This window comes from Psittacula echo, assembly GCF_963264785.1.
Source record: "Psittacula echo genome assembly, chromosome: 2".
NCBI classification, from domain to species: domain Eukaryota; kingdom Metazoa; phylum Chordata; class Aves; order Psittaciformes; family Psittacidae; genus Psittacula; species Psittacula echo.
This window is the reverse complement of record NC_137737.1, coordinates 63,471,440-63,494,629: the sequence shown is the minus strand read 5'-3', so window position 1 is coordinate 63,494,629 and position 23,190 is coordinate 63,471,440.

The window sequence follows — 23,190 nt, the reverse complement described above, 5'->3', positions numbered from 1 at the left end:
GCTTCCATTCTCTTGACGCATGTGGCTAAATATCCAAGAAATTTCAGAACCTACCTCAAAACTCCAAATCTTGTATTTGTGAAAGTAACTTTCCTACAGAACTTGGATTCTTTGGGCCTAAAAGAATAGAAGGAGCATAAAACAAAAAAAAAAGGAAAAACCTATCAAATTTTACAGTTTCAGAAATATGTGGGGAGAAAAAACAATGCAGCAAATAATGAAGACAAAAAAGTTTCTATTTTTTCCAAACTGTCTTATTCATCAGTACTGGTACCTCTTAAACTATGTATTTAAAGAAAGAGCTTCTAATATCTGCTTTCTTTGTACAACACCAAAGCTATAAAGGACTGCTAATAATAGATATGAGAACTCAAAATTAACCTAATTAAAAAAAGACTCAAAAATATCTTAGAACATGACAAAAATCGCAAGTGACAAAGTTGGAGATTTATTAATTGATGCAGGGGGAGAGTTAGAAGGGATTTAGATGTATGCAGAAAGGATCTGAGAGAAGGGCCAGCAGCAGTCAAGTCAGAATTCAGTTAAATATTATATCCAATTACTGTGGATGCTTTGAAGTTATCTTAGCAGGTCACTGAAGATTAATTTGTTCACATAAGACCCACTTGTAAATCAGCATCAGCTTTTAATTTGCAGATCCAGCTGTCTTTGTTTCTTCTTTTTTTTTTTTTTTTTTTCTTCTTAATTTTTTTGTCTGTTTCTTTCAGTCAGTAGTGGTTAGGCTGGGGTAATGAGAATGACCTCTTAAAATCACCATCTATACCAACATCATGCAGCAGCATGTTCTGGGGTTCCTGCCTCCTCACCTTCCAGATGAGAGATTTGGTCAAAAACCCCATACCCTTCTTCCAGGCTGTGCTCCCAAATTTTCTCGTACAGAAAGCAAGAGTGCTCTGTGCCCTGCTGCCTAATGTGGACTTGAGATCTGGCCACAGAGCAGCACACAACACATAACCTGTCAGCTCAGAAGCGACTATGTGTCCGCTACCTGAGGTACACTCCAAGTGATCTGAACAATAAGTAATATGAGTTTTAGAGCAGAGCCTGACAAAGACAGGAGCCTAGCGTCTGGCAAATTAGGAGCAGAGCCCAAATGCAAGGGGAGTTTTCCCTTCTCCAACCACTGCAGGCGAGTGAATGTCAACAGCATGTGTGGCAGTTGCCTGCAGCTCTTGCATTCAACTCCGTTGTGCTAAAATGTCAAACAGGATCTTTGCCACTGGCATAAACATTTTAGAGAAGCTTCAGGGAATATACTTCAGTGCTTATATTTCTGCTAGCTTTCGTCTTCCAACACAGGAGAGATCCCTCAGAAACAAACACAGACTGTGACTTGCAGTGAAGACTAAATTTTCAGCTGCGAACAGATGAGGTTTTTGGAAGGAGGGGAGGAAAGGAGTCAAGATTTGAGAAATTACAGAAAGGTCAGATGCTTCCCTTACACATGCAGCTCTTTCAAAACAAACCAATGCCACATGGCACTCTTAGAAATATAAATAACATTGTTCCTGCAGCATTTATAATCTCATACCCAAAGTTCCCAAGCAGCGATGGAAGCCAGTTGTACAGAGAAGAGTGTGGCACCAAGGTCAACTCATTGTGCAAAGAAAGAAATGCTTCTCTTTGGCTCTCTGTGCCTGCAGGGTGGTGAGCGCATTAAATGGGAGAAGGCAACAAAGGGCACTCCAAGCACATCACCTTTCATAGCTGCATGGCTTATGTGAGATGCTGTTCTTCAAGAGAGCATTCTCTAAAGAAGCAGTGTTCCTCATCCTGGTCAAAACCTAAGAACCTTTGAGACACTGCATTATGCCTGCTGAAACCTTGCAGAGGATACTTATTCCCACAAGTGCAAACAATCAATATTGGAAAGGACCAAAATAAACGAACATCCATGTTCATAACGAACTAAGAAGTCAGCAGATGGAAAATACTGTGGGGTAAATATCTGTATATTTCCTCTCAAGGTTAGGTAGCCTTTGATGTAAAAAATACTGAAAGTGCAGCTTTATATAGAGATTCTCTTCCTACTCCAGCTGCTTTCTTAGACAGACATTACCAAGAAGACAGCAAATTACAAACACGCATGCACGCGCATACTAGGGAGTGTGATGTCCTGAAAAGATAGCCAGCCTTCTTATTTTTTCATCCCTTGTACAGAATGTACATGACTGCGGTAGGATTGCCAAGAGTTACGAGTTATACGGGGCTATATATATAAATCTAATACAAGTTGTGTTCTCACAGTTTGAATTATGTAGAGCAGAGTGCACAATGTGGCTAATTGCATATAATCTTCCCTTTATGTTCACATACAATTTCCTTTCATCTTAAGAGCTGTGTTGGAACAATGAAGAGTCTATGCTAGTTTGTATTTTGTTAACATTTATTTTATGAACTGTGTCCTCAGATTACAGATTACTGCTGTCAAGAACCATAAAACTTTAGAGAGAAGCTCCATTGCTTTTTTTTTTTTTTCTGTATTTTGCTCTATTGTGGAACTCTCACAAAAATATTAAAATGGACAAATATTGCTTCTCCATTTATTGCTTTGTACAATTGTTGCTCAGTGAATGATACTGAAATAAATTCTTTCTCTTGTCCTTAATTCTGGCACATTTAACAGATTGAGACATTGCTAGACAACTACTAGACTGAAGTAATTAAACTCTGTAATGTGCAAACAGCATTCTAGAGTCAGCAATTACAGCACTCAAATTAGATGTTTTATTTGCCCAAACATGTCTGTAAATCTCATTGAACAAAAGGATTCATTTACAAACAATACAGTATCAGACTTTCAAAGCACAGTGTTACAACACTGTAGACCACCATAGCCTGTAGTCAGTGACAAACACACCCTCTTGCTTATTCTTTTTCCTACCTGCAGCCCTCCACAACAGCAGAGATACATCACACTGATGCATTGATGAAACATACAAACACTCCACAGGTAGCCTAGGCCCCTGTTCTTACTCTGATCACTCAAAAGGTACATATGGGTTGTACCTTTGACTGACTGACTCCAGATTTCTGAATGAATATAATCCTTCAGCAGTATGGGATGATCTGATCAAATGCTTTTATCCATCCTTTGAAACACATTTGAATTTTAAATAAATCTAGTGTTTCTGAAACATTTTTGTACACAGCCTTGAAAATTGAAGTTTTTGAGCACAGCCAGACACAACATGAACAAAAGCAATGACCAGTGAGCTTCCTTTATTGTTGTGATATGTTTGAGACAAGAGCATCATAATAAAAATACAACATCTCACTGCCTGCTGAGCTTTAGACATGTTCACAGTGTACTAAAAAGAGGAAACCTGATATTCCAGAAAGTTTGTTCTGTAGTCCAGGATCGTTTTTATCTAGAAAATTGTGTAAGTCAATCCACTGAGTACACAGAAACCTTAAAAAACTGCGACATGACAGACTGAGACTGTATCAGTCATTTTTTAACACTGAAAAATTCAAGCAATTAATTTGTCTACACGGTAGCACAGGAGACACCTCTTTTGGACTCCAGCTGTCTTAAAAGACTGATGATCTTGTTTTCTTTTTCTCTCCCCTCAAGTTACTTCTTAAGGGATATATTTTCATCATTATGTTTTCTGTGGATGAGAGGTCACTTTCAAGAAAGAGTCAAAAAATTGTCTGAGAGATCACTCTCAATCCACTCTTTGACAATGGAATGGGAGCAATGTACCCACTGTAGTTTAGGTAAGAAAACTCTGCTTTAATTAAATGCAGTCAAAATCCATCCAGAATCTCCTAAATAGTTAACACTAATGCTTGACATTAGCTACCCAACATATTGTCCATGTAAAACAAGTTGAACCTGTCTACTCATTTAAACATGTACCTGGCCAATAAAAAGAGCACAAACCATTCAGGGACAGAATACTGCAGTTCACCACAAAAACAATAGGAAAATTAAACTCTGTCGGCCACAGATTTCTTATGAAACACTGTCAGAGCATTGTTAAGTCGTGATTATAATATTCTGGTATTTACAAATTAACTCCAGTCTCTACCGAAACCCTCAAATGGAAAATGTTACATACATCCGTAAGCTTAGATATCTGAGAATGGCACTGGGTACCTAAATCACATTCGTTTTCATCTAGGCATGGATTTAAGATGCAAATGGCCTACTTCAAGCCCCATTCAAATCACTAGCAGCTTTTACACTTATTTCAGTGGGGTTGGAACTAGACATTAAAATACATCTCTTTAAGGTTATTTTGAATTGTCTATGTCAGTAGGTAGCACAGCAATAAAAAGAGCAGGAATAATCAGTGAGACCATTTATAAATAATAGTGTTGGATTATCCCTGGAAAGAAAGAAGTGTGTGTTTCTTCTTTCCTGAGACAGGTGAGCAGCTCTTGCCAAAGCAAAGCTACAAAGAACATCCTGGAGCATAGCAGGACTTGTATCTCTTAAAGGGTCAGTGAGGTTTTGAGTAAGCATGTCACCTGGCATAAACATTTTTCAGTCCTCAATACACTTTTATACCAGTTTTCCCTTAGCTTCCACCTCTCAAAAGTGCTGTGTTTAATTTCCAGCCAGGATTTAGGGTGCAAACATTGAATATGATTATTGCCAGGGTTGGTTTACTGGTTTTCAGCAATATACATAAAGCTAAAATCTTGTGACTTCAGAAATAAGGAGCTGAGATCTACCCTCTATCACAAACAGGGCAGAAGGAAAGAGCTAAGGCAGTTTTTGTGACCCAAAGGAACAATACTGCTAGTATCTCACATGTTTGGAAGGGGACATTCCTCTCTGAGAACTAATCCATTCATCCTGTATCTTAATGCCTCTTTCTGTACCATTAGTCAGTGCTTTGCCACTGGAAAAAGAAGTACACATGGGAAAAAGTCACACCCACAAATAAGATGAAGTGCTGTAACAACCTTGCCTAGAAAGTCCCAGATTATTGTGATATACATTTAATTCAGTGTTCCTACTTGTTCTTATATTTCCCAGCGGTTTGGAAATAGGAGCAATCTTTTCTATCACAAAGAAGTGAGAAAAGGCAAATTTCCTTCCCTCAAGGAAAAGCAATGCACTCACTGAAATCTCCAGAGAATTCACAGAAGATGGACAGAAAGGAGAAGCCAAGCTGAAGACAATGGAAATGAAACCAAAGAAGTCAAGGAGCCATTCAGGTCCCAGGAGTGGTCTGGAGCCCCAGGGCCCCAGCAGGATCTGTATTCCCTCCAAAATAATCACTGGCAAATTGTACTGCTGCTCTTTCCACGACAGACAGATTTTCCAATTACTCTGGCACCAAAATACAGCTGACCTTAGCTGGTGTTCATCTCTCTTGCTGCAGAGCATTTGCTCCTGAGGACCACTGGAATGCCCTGGAGGTGAATACAGCTGGCCTCTTCAGGACAAGAATCAAGAAAAGACAACTGAAAAACATAATACATGCTCCCAGTTACCGCTTTGTCTGGGCTAGTGCAAGAATGTCAGTACAACCTCATCTATATAGGAGTTCAGACTACAGAGGCCATGAACATCATCTTGCAGCCCTTAATCTCTCTGTCTCACTCCTTAAGCATGTACACAGAGACCAGTATTAATCTAGCATTTATCATTTCAGCAGTAAGAAAGCTCAGCAAAATATCAAGATCTTTCCCTTTCTTGTATGCATGTGCTCTTTGTTTACTTTTGATCTCATGTGAATGTCATTATAGTAAGGGAAAAGGGGAAAAAAGGGATCATTACATATTATTATCACTATATTACCTTGCCACTGAAGATTCCATTTCTGATTTAAGTAAAGAAATCCAAAAGGATTAGAAGCAGCTGATAAAAACAAAGCAAAGCTACTGGAGTGTGATAAAAGCAAAGGAAGATTATTAATGTGTTGCAGGTACAGGAGAGAGATACAATTATAAGATTCAAGAGAAATAAGGCAAAAAACCCAGCAAACCTATCTGCAGTGAAAGTCCAATCCTTTGAAATGAATTAATTTACTAAATACAATACTTGTGTCATTTGAAGTTTAAGATTCACAGCATATATAATTGTTTTTCAGAAAAGCTTTGACAGAACACTCTTTGGCATACTCATCATCCAACTTCAAAGATAAAGTAAGGATTAAAAATCATGTGATTTCTTTTTTCTTTTATTTTTTAAGGTAGCTATGATCTTCACCGCTAAAATGCATTGACCGTCTGGCACTGTATAAAACATGTACACTCTTTCTTCTCCTAAACATGTATAGATAAAAAGGCCCAGCAAGAAAGTGAGGAAAATCAACAATGTCTTCAAGAAATACTGACATGGAAAAATGAGCAGGTATGCCAAAAGATGGGAAGGTAAATGGTAAGAGTGACAGATCAGCCAGGACCTCTCTATGAACTCTTGTCTAATATGTGGAATCCCCACGACTGGAGAGCTTTGTGAAGTGTTTTTTGAAGGATAGGCTAGATGAGTGCCCAAAACACATCCAGTCTGGCTTGTCTGTGATTAATGACTTGTTTGCATTACGGCAGACTCAGCTATGAGCCAGGACCCCCTGCTTTAGCCACTGCCCACACAGGCCTTTAGTCCTGCAAGTTTGGAAAGGCTGGAGACCACATAATTTATTTTAAATGCTAAGATTCCTTGAACCTCTGCAGCAAGGCTTAATCACCATTCAGCATGCTTCTAGGTCTTTCCCTCTCCATGTCTCATAAAGCAGAACCTGTCCAACTTCACCTGAGTGCCAGAAAACAAGAGGGCAGCAAGCAGGAGATGGGTTATTTCATAGTCAGCCCAAGATATTCATTGATGGATCAGTGTGGACAGCCAGCCTCAGCTGCCATGGGATGTGGGGAGCAGCAGCCCCTCAGCCTCACCTAATGCCTGGCAAGCTTCTGTAATATGCTACATTCTCCTGAGCATGAATTGAAAAGCTGGTTTATAACATCAGCACATCCCTTCAGCAGGGCTAGTCCCTGCATGAAAAAAAAAGAGATTTAACTATTTGCCTTTCAATTATCTGAGCAAGGTATTATACTTCAACCTTCATGCAAGGGTTCATCCACTTTGCAAAAACAGCAAGAATGAAGTCTGAACAGAAATATTTACCCCCCTTGCCACTCCAAAACAGTCTCCAGAACCCCCTCAGACAGGGAACCATTCGAGATAACTGTGCTTTTAGAGTCATGGAGAACCAAAGAAGGAAAATCAGACTTCCACAAAGCAAGCTTCTGAAACTACACTCTGAATAGATATTGCAACATTGCTATTTGTAAGTGATCCTGCCACGGTGACAAAACCAATGCGTTACCAAACCACAGTCCCAGTACTTTGACTCCGATACAAGCTACTGTTCAAGGGAAAGAAACATTGCACACACATACCCCAATGATGCTGAACACAGTTCACCAAAACCCAACTCGCAGGCATGCAACACCACCTCCACACATCCTACTTCCTTAATACAGGCTGGATCAAATCAAAGGAACCTGTCATCAGGGAGCAAGGAGCTGCAAAGATACCTTGTCAGACAAGTGAGGAGGGCAAGATGGTGACAAGTGTACCAGCTAGAAATTTACTCATCTCCCCAGGTTGTAGTATGCAGCCCAGATTAAAAAGCTTGCAGGAAATCCTTCCTAGCCACATTGCCTCCTGGCTTCTGTGTTACTCTCCTCCTCATGCAACTTCAACATGATTTGGGCAATGTGATGCTCTGGCAATGTGACAATGTGGTCCACAGTAGCTGGTATCTCTGAAGTATCCACAAAGTTACCTGTCCCCATGCCTTTTTGGTTTAACTGTGCAATGCTGTAGCATCCCAGGCTTCACAACCTGAGGAGGGCAGGTGGTACACTTGGAGGCTGCACAAAAAGAAAATCACTAAAGGGTCTGATTCCACTGGTTTCATGCTTTACAAAACCCACTTTTTTTGCATACAATCACCTTAGAAATCAGCAGAGCCAATGCTACAGGTAAAACACACCTCAACATGACTAAAAGGAGGGAGAAATAAGCTTCATTAATGAGCTGAAGGATAGGACTACAAACATGGCCTGCATGAATGAACAAGGAACTCCTGGGCAAACTCAAACACAAAAAGAAAGCCTACAGAAGGGGTGTGAACACAGAAAGGTAGCCAGGGAAGAATACAGAGAAATTGTCCAAGCAGCCAGGGATCAGGCTAGGAAAACTAAAGCCCTAATAGAATTAAATCTACCCAAGGATGTCAGAGGAAACGAGAAAAGCTTCTGTAGGTACATATGGATAAAAGGACAGTTAAGAAAAATGAGGACCCTCTCCAGAAGGAAATGGGAAACCTGGTTACAGAGGGTATAGAGAAGGCCAAGGTACTCAATGACATTTTTGCTTCGGTCTTCACCTGCAAGAGCTCCAACCACACTGCCCAACTTGCAGAAGGCAAGGACAAGGATTCTCCTTCTCTAGTCTGCTCTTGTAAGACCCCACCTGGAGTAGTCTGTTAAGCTCTGGGGCCCCCAACATAAGAAGGATGTGGACCTGCATGAGCGAGTCCAAAGGAGGCCACAGAGATGATCAGAGGGCTGGAGCACCTCTCCTATGGAAGCAGGCTGTGAGTTGAAGTTGTTCAGTCTGGAGAAGAGAAGGCTCCAGGAAGACCTTAGAGCAGCTTCCAGTGCCTAAAGAGACCTATAGGAAAACTAGAGAGGGACTTCTTACAAGAGAATGTAGTAACAGAACAAGGGGGAATGGCTTTAAACTGACAGGGGGGAGATTTACGTTAGATATTAGGAAGAATTTCTTCCCTGTGTGGGTGGTGAGGCCCTGGCACAGGTTGCCCAGAGAAGCTGTGGCTGCCCCATCCCTGGCATTGCTCAAGGCCAGGTTGGATGAGGCTTTGGGCAACCTGATCTAGTGGAAGGTGTCCCTGCCTGTGACAGGTGGTTGGAACTGAAAGAGCTTTAAGGTCCTTTCCAACCCAAACACTCCTATGATTCTATGACATTACATCTCAGCTTAAAGCTGAAGCAGCAATCTGTAAACAGTTTAAATCTACTGTTTGAGATTCAGCTTTTCACAGTCCACACCTAGATTCTTAATGATCTCAAGCTTCTAAGCTCCACCTACTTAAAAACATTATTCTTATTAGAAAGCTAAGGAAATTGGGAATTTTTTCTATTTGTGAAAGGAATAGATACATATAAAAAGCATATAAAAATATACATTATGAGTCAAGTTAAAGGGGAAGTTGCTGGCACAGGACATGTTAGGTTTATTTAAGATATGGTTAAAAATACAGTACTAGGTAAAAACCCCAGCAATCAAGAATGAACCAGTTAATGAATAGTATATGATAACTCTCGAAAGACCTTTACTCTCCAAAATGTTCCAAGCATTTTACATGTTTTACAAAGTTTCAGTGGCCAGTAAGAATTGATTCTAACTGGCTGCAGTATTCAGTCAGGAATGTTGCACTAACCTAGAGGGGTCTTAGTCTTTCAGCAGAACCCAAACATGCTAAAAAATATTTGCAGTAAAGCTTCCTCGCTCGATTGCTTTTGTCAAAAGGAATTAACTGCCCCAGTCATTAAGGCATGGTTGCACTGCTATTGGCTTCTTTTGCAAAATACTGGGAGAAAGAGGAGGTACACCAATTCTCTGGATTACTCAGCTACAGCTTTATTATAGAAACCTAATCCAGCAAGATGATCCTGCATTTGGATATGCAGGCGCCTTCTGTGTTCATCCTGTTGGACAGACCGCACACTCTTTTCCTGTTTGTTTTGCTTTCTTCTAGACCCCCCAGACCATCCTCAGTAGCACTGAGACTGAGTTTGTATCCTGTTTTATGGTATTAATCTCTTCAATTTTTTAACAGTCAGATGAATTATCTTCCCAAAAAAAATTATCAGTGAACCTTTTTCTCCTAGAATTCACCTTGGTTTATTTATTCATATAAGTATTTTTCCTTTTCTTGTCTCTAGTTCTTAGTGTATGCTGCCTTACGTGTAGAAAGGTTTTCATTTAAAAGAACCTTTGAGTAATATGGATTTTTGTTCAGCATCCTCCTCTGCATGCAGTAACCAGTTTCTCTGGTTTTGCTTGATTGTTCTTAACAACTCCCTGACTTCTCTTTTCAGCTTGCTGTCATACAGTATTTCATTTTCAATCTTCAGATAATCCTCTTCTGTGATACCATTCCCTATCCCAGATGGCTAAAAATATGTTCATTTGCAATAACTCCTTTGTTTTCTTCTTTTCTTACCTTCACAAACTTTCTAGCACTACTCTCCTTGTTCAGGATGAAAAATGATCAGAAACACTATTCTTACCTAACTTTCAAGGTCTTGTTAAGGCTTCCTGCTACACAAAGATTGTAATTCTCAGCCAAGCAAAATAGAATCATTTAACTTTTCCAGGGTCTTGTTTAAAGAATGTGTCACAATCAGATTTTCCTGTTTTCCTCCCCCTCTACAAAGGTTTCATTTTTGCCTCTCTTCTTTGTCATTTATAAGCCAAATATTAGTTTAAGATACAGCTTGAGAGGCTCTGCAAGCCCCACCAGAAGCTACTTGCAGTATGCCAGAGGGATTCCAGAGGACATTTGAGAAGATGACTGTCATAGCTTTTGCTATAATGCAAGCAGCTAACCAGTAATTCTGAGTGTTAAAAGGGGTCATGGCATACATGAGTATTGGACATCTGATCTCCAGTCACAGGACATATCAACTTCAAACTATGGGTTTTGATATGGTAAAGGGGAATAGATCTACAAAAAGGAAGCACTATCTTCATTTACTGGATGGAATCCCATGGTGGTATCTCAGTAATTAATTGCTTCACATGCTAACATGAAAACTTAAAACAGATAAAATTTTAAAAGTATAACCCTGAAAGGCAGGCCTAGATAAGAAAAACTAAATGCTTTCCTAATCAATGTGCATAAAACCTATGGAGGCACATATATATTAGTCTAAAAGATCTCCAAGAAGTGGTCCAGTGGGAGACAAAAGGATCAGTATTAAATTAAAAGGCAATACCTTACTCCACTTGTTTCACGTCTTGCCACAAAACATTGTGCAAATACCAGATGCAGTCTTTTGTATCTTCTCTTATTTCTTTGCTAATGAATAATTCTATTGCTCTTGCTCCACTGCAGAAGAACAGTTATCTGTAAAAACTGGTTATCAAGTGTATGGCCCCCTAGCACCACCCTGCAATCTGAGCCCTACCCAGCTAGCAGAATTTCCAGACAGTTCCCAGCTACATGATGCAGGCTAGGATATGACAGGCGCTGTATCTATGGACCAGACGAGGAGATAGCCCTGATTGGTTGCAGAAGCGAATTCACCTGCGCAGATAAGAAATGTACTTGCTATGCCACTTTCAGGAAAAAAGGGGAAAGTCTAAACTACCTTATCTACTTACACAGAGTAGCCTGTAATAATACTCCTGACAAGGAAGCGATTGCTTCCTCATCCACTTCTAAACCTGTCAATTATTTTGATCCCTGAGCTCTCCTGCAATGGTAGTTGATGCAGGAAAACTTGGAATATTGACTGGAAACAATTACATGACATTTTCTCCATGCAGTTGAGCTATTCTTTCTCCTTTCCTTCTGCTTGCTGGTCACGTCAGAAAGTCTCATGACCACAAACACTCTAACACTTGGTGTGGGCAATTTTTGAAACTCTTGTCCAACAGAAGAGATGAAGGGAGCAGGACAAATAGTGGAAAATAAACATTTTCATGAATCCAGCCTCTCATTTTGATTCTGGTTTTTGTTCCCTTTTCTACACCCATTCACATGTATGAGTTTGTATTTGCATAAGTGCTGGGAATAAGGGTCCATACAAATACTCATTCATATGCAAACAAGGGTATTCACTCTTTTTCCAGAAGTGTTTGCCCTCTGTTTACAAGGCTTCAGTAGCAAAAATCACACAGAAGAAAAATATCATTAATTCCATCTGGTCAATGATACCACATCTATGATGCTCAGTAGCCCAAAGAAAGTCAAAGCACGCAGACAGAGACACACTGATGTTCATCATGTCTTGATACATCTAGTTATTGGGAATAAATAAATACAAACCAGGCTCTGCACTCTGCTATGCTTTAAAAATATTGCATTTGCTGATAAACCAGCTGTTTGATAAAAAGAGGCACGTTTGCCACAGTGGAGAATGCCTTAATGCTTAGCTCTGCTTTTTGCTGCCACATGGGCAAGCTGATTGCTGCTTCAGGGTTTTGTTTTGGGGTTTGGGTTTGGTTTGTGGTTTTCTTTTCATTCTGATGCACAGGAGCTCCAAAAGAAAGGAGAAAGTCCCTAAGGGATAGTTGGGATGCTCACTTGGGAATGGAAACAGTAGCAATCAAGTCATTGGCACTTATTCCTATGAAACAAGTACTCGAACTTGCTTTTCTATATTCCTGATAAATTAGACCACTGATCTCTCTTCTACAGCTGATAGTCCTGTGTCACAGTCAGCTATTGAAACTGTTAAGCTTCACACATCCCCTCCTCTCCACTTGGCTAGCAAGTATCTGGTGAGTTGAGTGCACTTACCCTAGGTAAACAAGGTTCAGACTCCTCTTCCAAGCTGGGCCTTCTTCCTGGCTTTCCAATGGGTGTTAAGCATAGCTCTTCCTTTCTGAAACAAGCACTTACAAACATGGGGCTACATAGTATACGGGAACTTCAGCCCTCCTTCTTCCCTTGCCCAGAACTCCCAACATAAGGTGTATTGGTTTGGGGATATATCAGCATTTTGTGACAACAGTTTTAATTGAAAAAAATCCCAACTCTATCTTACAATGCTCATTCTTCAAAAACAAAAGACCAAATCTAAAGTATGAGATATTCAAAATGGGAAGTTTTGCATACGAAATGCATTAGTTGTTATGGAGTTTACTCAAAGGCTGCGAAGGCAAAGCATTGTTCTGGGACTTTTCCCCAGCTAATCCTTTGCTAGGAATAATTCTATCAGTGATTTTGGATATGCTCTTCCTACTTCGGTGTTCATCCTGAAGGAGTGTTCTGGGAAAAGTCATTTTATTAGCTAACCAGTAATTTTTGAACAATCTTAAATAAACTTATTTTCAAAGAAATGCTGGATCACATTTTGGCACCAGTTATGACAGTGCAAACATATTGACACAGATTTTACAACCCAAATTTCTTTTGCATCTGTTGTCTACAAAAAAAAAAAAAAAAAAAAAAAAAAAAAAAAAAAAAAAAGAAAAGAAAATCACAATATGATCAATATTCATTCTGTATACAGTGACACCTCCCCAAATACAAATTATGAATAAATTTTAGAAAAGCTCTTCACAAGAAAGTCTCTACTTCTTAGGAACTGAAGGTGCACACCTCAGGCACTGACCAGGCTGACGCCTGGCAGGAAGCACAGCAGCTAGCACACATTCCTGCACTACAGAAGCCAGAATGACCTGCCTAGGTGCTTCGGCTGGACCACAATGCACCTACATCTCCCAGAAACTCAGTCCTAAAGCAACATAGCTGCCTGGCAGAGTAAAGAGCCTGCTACTCCACGGGTGTTAGAGTGCCAGGAGTGGTTTGTAAGACATCTGAACATAGCACAGGAAATTACTGCAATTTGCAACGGAAATAATACCATACACATTCTCACACATGCAAACAACCAGTCAATCAAACTGAGAAGGGGGAATTAACCGAGCATTCAGAACATGGTTGCAAAGAAAAGCCATTTTGGTGACACATCTCAAAATGTACTGTGGTATTTCTTCCTAATGTTGAGTTCCTCTGATTAAATCTGTAGTTTCAAATTTTTTTTTATTTTTTTTTTTGTCCCTCTCTTCCCCCCAGGACTTTCTGTTTACTGGAATTATCTTTGGTTGAGGTGCACCTTTTTCTCCCAGACTTTTTTCTCATTTTCAACAGATTTGCGTGGGGCTATGCTGCAGCAATGAGCAGGAGACATACAAGTCTTCTATTCTGATATGTATTTTGATAGAGATTTATTTTACATTCCCTTAACTTAAAGTTCATATTCGTATTGAGTAGAAGCTGTGTAAGGAAAGTGATTGATTTACAAAACAAACTACATGCAGTACCTAAAAACTGACTCTTCTTACCAAATAGGAAAGACTTTCTCAATGCAACAGCTTGGTGCAGAAGAGCATGCTGAGCTGAAAAGCAAATACAGCTATCTGATTAATTGATTCTGACCTCATAAATATTATACTTTGGGGGCTCTAATGGAACTTCCTGAGGGTAAATTGCATGGTTCACCTCATTCATTTATATCTCTGGCTGACAGATGTACATTATGAAATGTCACTGAATATGCTGGCAATAAATGAGGTATAACATTAGCATCTTGGTTGTGTTTTCCTGAAGGAACACTTTTGTTAAATGAATCCCACACCAGTAAAAATATTATTCTCTACCATGTATACTTCTTTCTATTTTAATCAGTCTCCCAGTACTATGTATTGGCCTTCCAAAAACACAGAGCCCTAGTAAATTAATAAAACAAGCTGCTCTTTTGTTGCGCATGTTTCCATTGTGAAGCTATATTGTTGGAGAATATTAGGCTGTGACAAGCATTTGATAGTGTAGTAGTTGCACTAATGTTGTGGTTATTATCTTTACTACCATGCAGTGAAACACAGTTAATTAAAATACAGTGAAGAAATTGCTCCCTTCCCCTACCCACACATAAATGAGATGATAAATTTGTTGTTGCAGTCAGCATATAGGGTCCCTTGACCCCTCTGCATGTATTTAGATATTATTCCATTTTATTTTATTTTTTATTTCATTGCCATTTGAGACTGATAAAAATGCATATAGAAGTCTGGGGAATAACAGCAAATAACCATGACGTGCAGTTTAATGAAATTATATACTGTGGTGCATTGCAATAAAATTCATAAGAATATATGCCACACTCCTGTAAGGGGTGCAAATTCCAATAAACCATTAATCCTTTCCATGGGCAGGCCATGACTGCAAAGGTAACTTTGCCAAGAGATAGAGTGAGGGGAAACAGAGGAGCAGAGGGAAGGAGGCTGAGGGAAGAAAAGAGCTACTGGCAGTCACAGTTGTTAAAGGAAATGAACCATCCCTTTGAGATTAAACCTACTTTTAACTATCCCCTTTCCTCCCACTGTTAAGACGTAATTGTTATAAAGGACAGCACTGGAAAAACATGTAATTTATCTCTCACTAGTCACCCACAGCTATTGCAGGTTTAGGAGTCCAAGTAAGGCTAAAAAAGCATCATTTCGTCGTATACTATTACCTCTAGGACAGCTTTTGAAGAGCTGCACAGTGGCTGGCTGCTGCACCTCTGCACAGAGAGCAGTAGGAGTAGCTGCCTACATTTGTAGCTGCTTCCCAGACACTGGCCACAGGCACATTCCCCCCTAACAACCCTTTCTCAGCAAGTTCCAATCCCTTCTCTTAATTTTTCACAATGGGAGCGAAAGAGAAGGCCAATAGAGTTAGGGCAAATCAGCCATTACAGGGTTTCGCCAAGTCTGCAAACAGAAGTTAAAAGTAACTCACAGAATTTGTGCCTGCTGCTACATCTGTGCATTTATTGATTTACTCTCAGGCACAGACTACAGCTGTGCTGTAAAGGGACTGCATAGACTTGTCTGCACAAAAGTGCACAGGTCAGCTGTCACTTCAGTCCTTATATTTTTTTGAGCGAGTTTATGCTTTCAAAAAGGCTAGAAAAGCACGTGTGAAGATGCAAAGAGGACCATCTAGCAATAAAAGCAAGAATACAAGGCACTGCCTTTGTAACATCAGCTCTGCTGCACCCTGTGAGCACCTCTGGGAGCTGCCAGACTCTGGAACTGGGCTCAAGGTGGATGCAAGGAGAGAACAGCTTCCTTGGCAGACAAGGAAACCTGGACTCTAGGGACATGGATGCTATGAGAAAAGCTCCTCCCTGCTCCCCTGTAATTTATTTTGTTTGGTCAAAGTAATGAGTCAGGCCCCACAAAAATCATCCTGGTTTTTGTTTTGTTTTATTTGTTGGGGGAAGGGGGTTGATTTGTTTTGTTTTTATGATTGAAAAAAAATAATAGAGATGAAGGGAAGCAAGCTGCAAAGTCTGTGAAATTGCCTTCCTGTTCAGGCTTTTTATTTCTTGTCTTAATTCTGCTAACAATGATGTGCCTTCTGGTTACAATGTTAGGATGTTTACCAGCATAACTGTCTATTAAAATTGGAGTGGAGATATGATCATTAAATAGGATTTCTACCCCAGAAAACCTTTAGAAGGTATATATGCTTACACGTAGACACACATATAAATGTAAAAAGCAGAGAGACAAGACAGCAGTATAAGTATGGTGATATTGGGTGAGTTTTCTGTTTACATTTTTGTACCATTTAAGAATACTTGCCTCTTCTGCTTTTATCTTGCACACAACTGAGAAAAAACAAATACAGAGAGAACATGTATAAATAAAACAAATGCAAGTGCTTCACTAGGCTCTGCTTAAGCACCATCACATCCTCACCTTGGCTGATAATTAATCTGGATAAAACAAGGGAGCTACTCCACACTGCCTCATAATCACGTGCATGATTACCTGGCTAATAAACCAGGGTCACAGTTACACAGTACCCAGTGCCATAAACCTAAACCTGCCAAGGCGTTACACTAGTCAGCATGTTCTCGGGCTGCTCAGTACCTCCCACTTACACTGGGCACAGAACCAGTTTTGCCCTGCTTCTAAGCTCTGTACACCATCAATCAAAGGTGGGTCCATTAGCCACAGGCCAGCAGATACGACACTAAGTTGGACAATTCTAATCCTATCCAGAAGGGAGCAGAACGAGTACAGTTACCTTGCCTAAATGGTGGGGTAGAAAGCAGATCAACCTAAGAGCAGAGGAATCCACTTCAAAAATGTTAATCATATCACACTTGTACTTAATGTACAATGTCTAGACAGTATTGACTGTATGTACTCACCATCTTTTCAGGGTAAGGCATTAGTTATCTCAGAGACCTGAAGCTATGGTTCTATAATAAAAGTCTACAATCTTTATTATTTTTTCAGAGGTCAGTTGGTTTTGCATTTAGTTTCCCTGCATGGCCTTGCAAACAATGCAGCTATATGCACCTACCTAGCACAACAGGTGGAATAGAAGGAGAAAAAAAGGAGCCTTTAACCAACTGTGAGAAAATTTGCCTGCTCTGTAAGGTATTTTATCTGATAGGAATGATAATCTATTTTCTGTATAAAGCACAATTTACTTTTCTTTTAAAATGTCCAGTATAGTAGTTTTTAATATTGATCACTAAATGTCAACAGCAACTTTTAAAGCCAGAATGCATCAGCATTTTTTCTCCTCACAGACCAGGTTTTCACTACATAGAGAACAGCAGATGTTTTTAACTCCACAAGTTTTACATTTCTTACAGCCTATTCAGCCTTATATTTTCACCACAAACCACACTTCTATAAATGGCCCAACCAAACATCATTAATTTTCCCTCCATCGGCCCACTGCACTCTAAGGGCACAACAGCCAAGGACACATTAAGCTGCTTTAATACCCTGGATTTGTCAGCTTCCTTTTGCTTTCCTCAGAAGTCAGCTGCTTGGTCTTTCAGAAGGCAGCTCAAGCCCTGCAATAGCCAGTGCCTATCACGGCACAGGAGCACCCTCACACATGGCATTTATTTGGCCAGCAGTGCTTAAGGAACTGAGAGCCACCCGTTCTCTGTATTGCTGCTGAGCAGCACAGCAGACAGCAGCACAGCAGCACCTCATTCAAACGCTCCTCGTTTCACAAGTGATATTTTTATTAAAAAAAAAAAAAAAAAAAGGAAAAAAAGAAAAATCCTGAGCTATTCTTTACTTTAAAACGAAAGGCTTGATATGCATTGCAGTCTCCTTCCTTTTAAATGGCACCCATACCAATATGTTATTCATTTTTCTTTTCATCCTAATAATCAAGTAAGAGGCACACTGCTGAGGGTATTTGCAGCTCACTCTCTCTCTGGTATCTGTGATTTGATAGCTGCCCAGATAAGGTCAGGAGCAAAATAACTTCTGGCCAGTTCAGCATCATATCTTTGCAGAGGAAGCAAAGGAGACCAGAAAAGAAATGAGACCAAATACCTGTCACAGGATGAAAGGAGAAAATAAAAGGAGGTTGGGAATATAAGTTGACAGTCTTGAATGCTCAGCAATAACACTAGCAATGCTTCCCACACCCAACAGAAGAGCATAACCTGGAAACCAGCAATATGTGCAGAGCTTTCTTTAAAATTAGGTTAGGTATCCATGAAGAAGAAACAGAGCATTTCAGAGAGGATGGAGTGGAATGCTTGGCAGACACCTTAATAGGTACACTTAATAGGTACACTGTGTACACTTGTGGTATGAGATTAATTAGGTAAAGCTACCTTACAGGGACACAGAAAAAGGGATAAAATCAAGTGAAAATTGTTGCAAGGAAGCACAATTTTATCTTCCCTTTCTGACCTTCCAATACCCTTTGAAGAACTAAAACACTAACCTTTTCGGTGAAACCTTGTTGTCTAACACCAAATATTTTCAAGTATAGGAAGGCACTGGTGAGGGGTGAGGAAGATTAAAAAACAAGAAAAAAGTGAAACAACAAGACTTGAAACAATACAAGAGCTTTTTCTGTAATACCAAAACAGACCATGTTCTCCAGCTCTCCAAAGAGAAGAAAGAGAATTTTGCTCAAGCATCTGTCAATGTGTTAGCTTGAGTCTAAGCTAGAAAAGAACACTTATTCTGAAATACTTACCCTTGATTAGCCAAAGTCATTTCCACATCGTGTCATGGCCAGCTGATCTGGTCTGACTGAATTTTGCCATTTCTCCCCTGCTGGATTAGACCAAATTACATCTTCCCAACTGCAAGAAGATGCAAAGAAAATAAAATAAAATTAAAAAAAAAAAATAAAAAAATAAAAAAGGAAAGAAAACCCCACCAAACCTCCAAAGCACAGGACTTTGCTAACTCTTTCGGAAGCTACTTATTTTCCCTTTGTCTGTTCAGCATATGTGATCTGTTGTTTTTCAGTTATACACAAAATAGTTACCTATCTATCCATATGTATACACACAAATCCCCCCATCTAATTGTTCAAATCATTAACTGTCAACAGTGGGTTACACATATTTCTCTCCATGATTTTTCAGTGGAATATCATGCTGCGAAGTTTATGACAACCTATTTTGCTGATCCTCTGTTAGGGTTACTAACCTGATCTCTCTTCTATTCTGTACACTGTCTTCCAACTCACAACGTGATGGAGAGCTTCCAGCAAAACTAGACACAGCTGGGCAGAAGCAGCTGGATCAGCCTTGAAAGGCAAACTTGGAACTGACTGCATAGGAACTGCTGCCACAGACAACCTCCTGGGGACTTTAAGTCTAAGTTTAAGTCGTCTTAGGAGATAACCTGCAATATATCCCAGAGAACACTGGAAGCAGGACATGCTGGAGATCTTTGTTCCCAAAGGGCAGAGAGAGAAAGAAGAGGGCCTGAGTGTTCTCCATATGTGCCAAGAGTAGGGGAGAAGGTATCATGTCATTCACAAGGTAAACCCAGTAACTGATGGAAATGAATTAAGGTGCTTGTGTTGAAGTTCTTGCGTAAGCCAAACCAGCTGAAAAAGTATTGACTATAATGGTGAAGAAAGAGAATGGAGAAAGTCCACAAACACTGCTCATTTTCTGAGAAACAGGAGCCGACTTCCAACTTGAGAATAGATCCTCTAATTAGAAAAGCACTGAATAGAGTCAGATCCTGACTTTGATTTCCTCATTTCAATTTACTTATCCTATCTGCAAGGGAATTTAAAGAAGAGAAGCAAACATTGCAAAGGAGATTTGCATAAGTTACACTGAAGCAAAGATGCATGCTGGTCTTCAAAGTGGCAACCTCCAACATGGTTTCGTCTTCCTTCCGCGCTCACTTTATGTTTTTGAACCGCTTTTTTCTTTTAATGATCATCAACCGTCTCTCTGCAGAGTTGCGTGGGAAAATGCTGCCATCCAGTGGCATTCGGGGTGCCAGAGGGACTGGGAGCTGTGAGGGTCCGGAGAGTAGGTCCCTTATCTGCCCAGAGCAGAGAGGGACAGCAAAGGAGATTAGGGAGCTGAAGTTTAAAGACCTCCTGGCATCACACCTTTCCCTGCCAGACCCGATTTTCTCAAATCAAGAACGGTGACTCCAAGCATTCTGCAAAGCATACTGACTATTTGTTAGCTGAATCCAGTTTAATCATGAGCATACAGACCCTCTGTAACTTACACACTTACAAAGTTCTGATTCTTTTTCCCTTAGTGGTATCTGAACAGAACTGTACAAAAATGGGATAAAACCTCAAAACGCTAGTTTAAAAATGCAATCAGAAAAACAAAGGTATGAAAATATCTGTAATGTTGAATGAAAAATACTTCAATTTTTCCTTATTAAGAGTTCCTTCACCAGTACTCAAAAATTACAAGTTTTGCAGGCTATAAGAAATGTAGTCTGCTTCCATGACTAGCAGAGTCAGGTTTTTTTTCCTAAGACCATTTAACATTATTTAATGCTAAATGACTTATTCAGGGAGAAATGTTTCAAAGTTACAGTCAAAATAGTTCATCTGAGTTTTCAGAATCCATTAAGGCTTTGGGGACCTTCCCCTAACCTTGGTAAAAGCTTGAAAATATCTATTCCATGTAAAGAAACTGCATGTACACAAGTGGTCACACAGCTAATGCTGCTGTCTTTGAAAAGGGAAGACAAGAAGGACTAGGGCAAAAACAATCCTCTGGAACAAGCACATACACTCGCAGAGAAGGTCAGCAATACCAGAATTAAGAAAAGGGTTACCTTTTGGTGAAGAAATCTTGCGTAACGCTGTCACCTAGAAGAGATATGTACAAAACTAATCCACCAAGTTGTTTAAGACACATTAGCATGCATTTGTGGACCTTCGTTTTGACTGTGCCTTTAGCAGTATGTGCTAACACATCATATTGAGGTTGTGACCGCAGCTAAAGTTCATGCTGCCTTCTTGCTCCATGAATCTCATTCACCAGGAGAGCCAAGCTTGGCATGAACTTGACTGTTATTGTGATATCAGAGTTTTAAACTTCATCATCTCCTCCCAGTGACTGGCATGCAGCTCTCTCCATTCTCTCTGTACCCAGGTGGTAAAATTTGTACCCTTTCCACAGTGCTCACAAGCACCAGCCACAGAGTCAGCACTCCCCAGTGACCAGCACCCACCATCTTGGCCTGGATCCCCTCCATGTGAGAGAGGTCCCTCGCATCTCTCCCTCTGTCAGTACCCATCCATCTGGCAGATATAAAACCAATTCTTTATTTTGGATAAAATCAATTATTTACACCCTTTTTCCCCAATTTTCAAGATTTACCCACACTTTCAACTTTTCATTCACTTTACAGAACACATAATTGCTCATTGCACACACAGTCCTAGTCCTACACAAAAGCAAAAGGGGTGCCTGGATTGTCTGTCCACATGATTCTCCAGTGGGAGTGGATAGGGTCAGACTGGGGGCTGGCTGGATGCCTTTTGGACTGTCACCAGTGAAGTGAAACACCAAGTCTGTAGATTTCCAAGACATGTCCAGATTCCACCTTCCATACTGAACCAAAGTCCAAATGCAGCAAGTAGAGCATAAGGAAAACATCTACCTCCATGTGCACCCATGAAGGAAGGTTAAAGGACGAGAAAATTACTTGTCTCGGTGTAAATACGCAACTTGGTCTCAGTTTCATGTTCTTCATACCCAGTATAAACCACCTTCAGTAATCCCACTAACTTCTGGCAACCTTTTTATTTGTATTGAAGTAACAGCTCTATAAAGCCATAAACTGCAGGTCTACATGTAAATTCAAGAAAGCCTACTTCTGAAGGGCAAGTGTTCAATCCATGCAAAACCTATATAAATACTTCGATTTTAAATCAACTAAATCACCAAGGAAAAGGATCAGCCTTACAGGCAAAGTGAATACATCTGGATAAAGGACCTACAGAGACATAGCCACATATGTAGTAAAGGAATGTATATTCCATACATAACAACTGTCATGGGAGGCTAGTTAGCCTTCTTGGTTAAATGCTGACCATTCTCTATACCTGCTTATTCAAATAGTCTCTGCTATTTTCTCCTCACAAAATGTTTTCCTGCCTTGTCAGCAATGGGCTTCATTGGCTAGGTATTTTGCAGAGTCCTTTATCACTCCTGTTTAATGTGTGCCTATTCAATGACAAGACATGAGGTTACTGAGGGTGGTGAGGCACTGGAATGGGTTGCCCAGGGAGGTTGTGAATGCTCCATCCTTGGCAGTGTTCAAGGCCAGGTTGGATGAGGCCTCGGGTGACATGGTTTAGTGTGGGGTGTCCCTGCCCATGGCAGGGGGGTTGGAACTAGATGATCTCAAGATCCTTTCCAACCCTAACTATTCTATGATTCTATGATTCTACACTTCCCAGAGGTGTTGTTGTGGTACGTTTTAAAAGCATAAAGAATAATCAAAATGTGAGAAGACTCTCCTTTGGGCCTACCCAAAGCCATTGATATCCAGACCAATTAAAGAAAAGACAGATTCACATTACACAAGAAACCTTTCTCTCCCCTCTGTTTTTCCACACATGCTAGTTGCATGAGTTGATTTCTGCTGATTTTGTGAAACTCAGAAGACCCAGACTGTCAAACCATTCTACTTACTCTATCTGGCCTGAAAAAGGCTATCTCTTTCAATGACTATCATTAAGGTCATTACTGCACAATTTAATCATAGATACTTAGACAAAACACTTGAAGCAAAATCTCTGTCAACATGTCTAAGTGTATTACATAATAGATTAGTAGAATGGAAGCTTCCAATTTCCAGTCAATAAGACCAAGTAAATTATTTTCTTGAGTAGTCTCATTACTATGAGATATCTTAACCAAAATCTCTTCTAAACTTCATCTATCAGTCATTTACTACATGCATCCTTGTCAGAAGAAATACCCATTTATCTGCTCCATTTAGAATAATGAGACTAATGAGTTTATAATTGTTGTTTACCATAATCCTTTATAAAAAGTAATGAAGGAAAAGCAACTGTTGCATGAAGGAAGTAGGAAAAGCCACTGTCACATTGATTCATTTCAACAGCTGAAATATTACTGTAAATATTGCTTTCA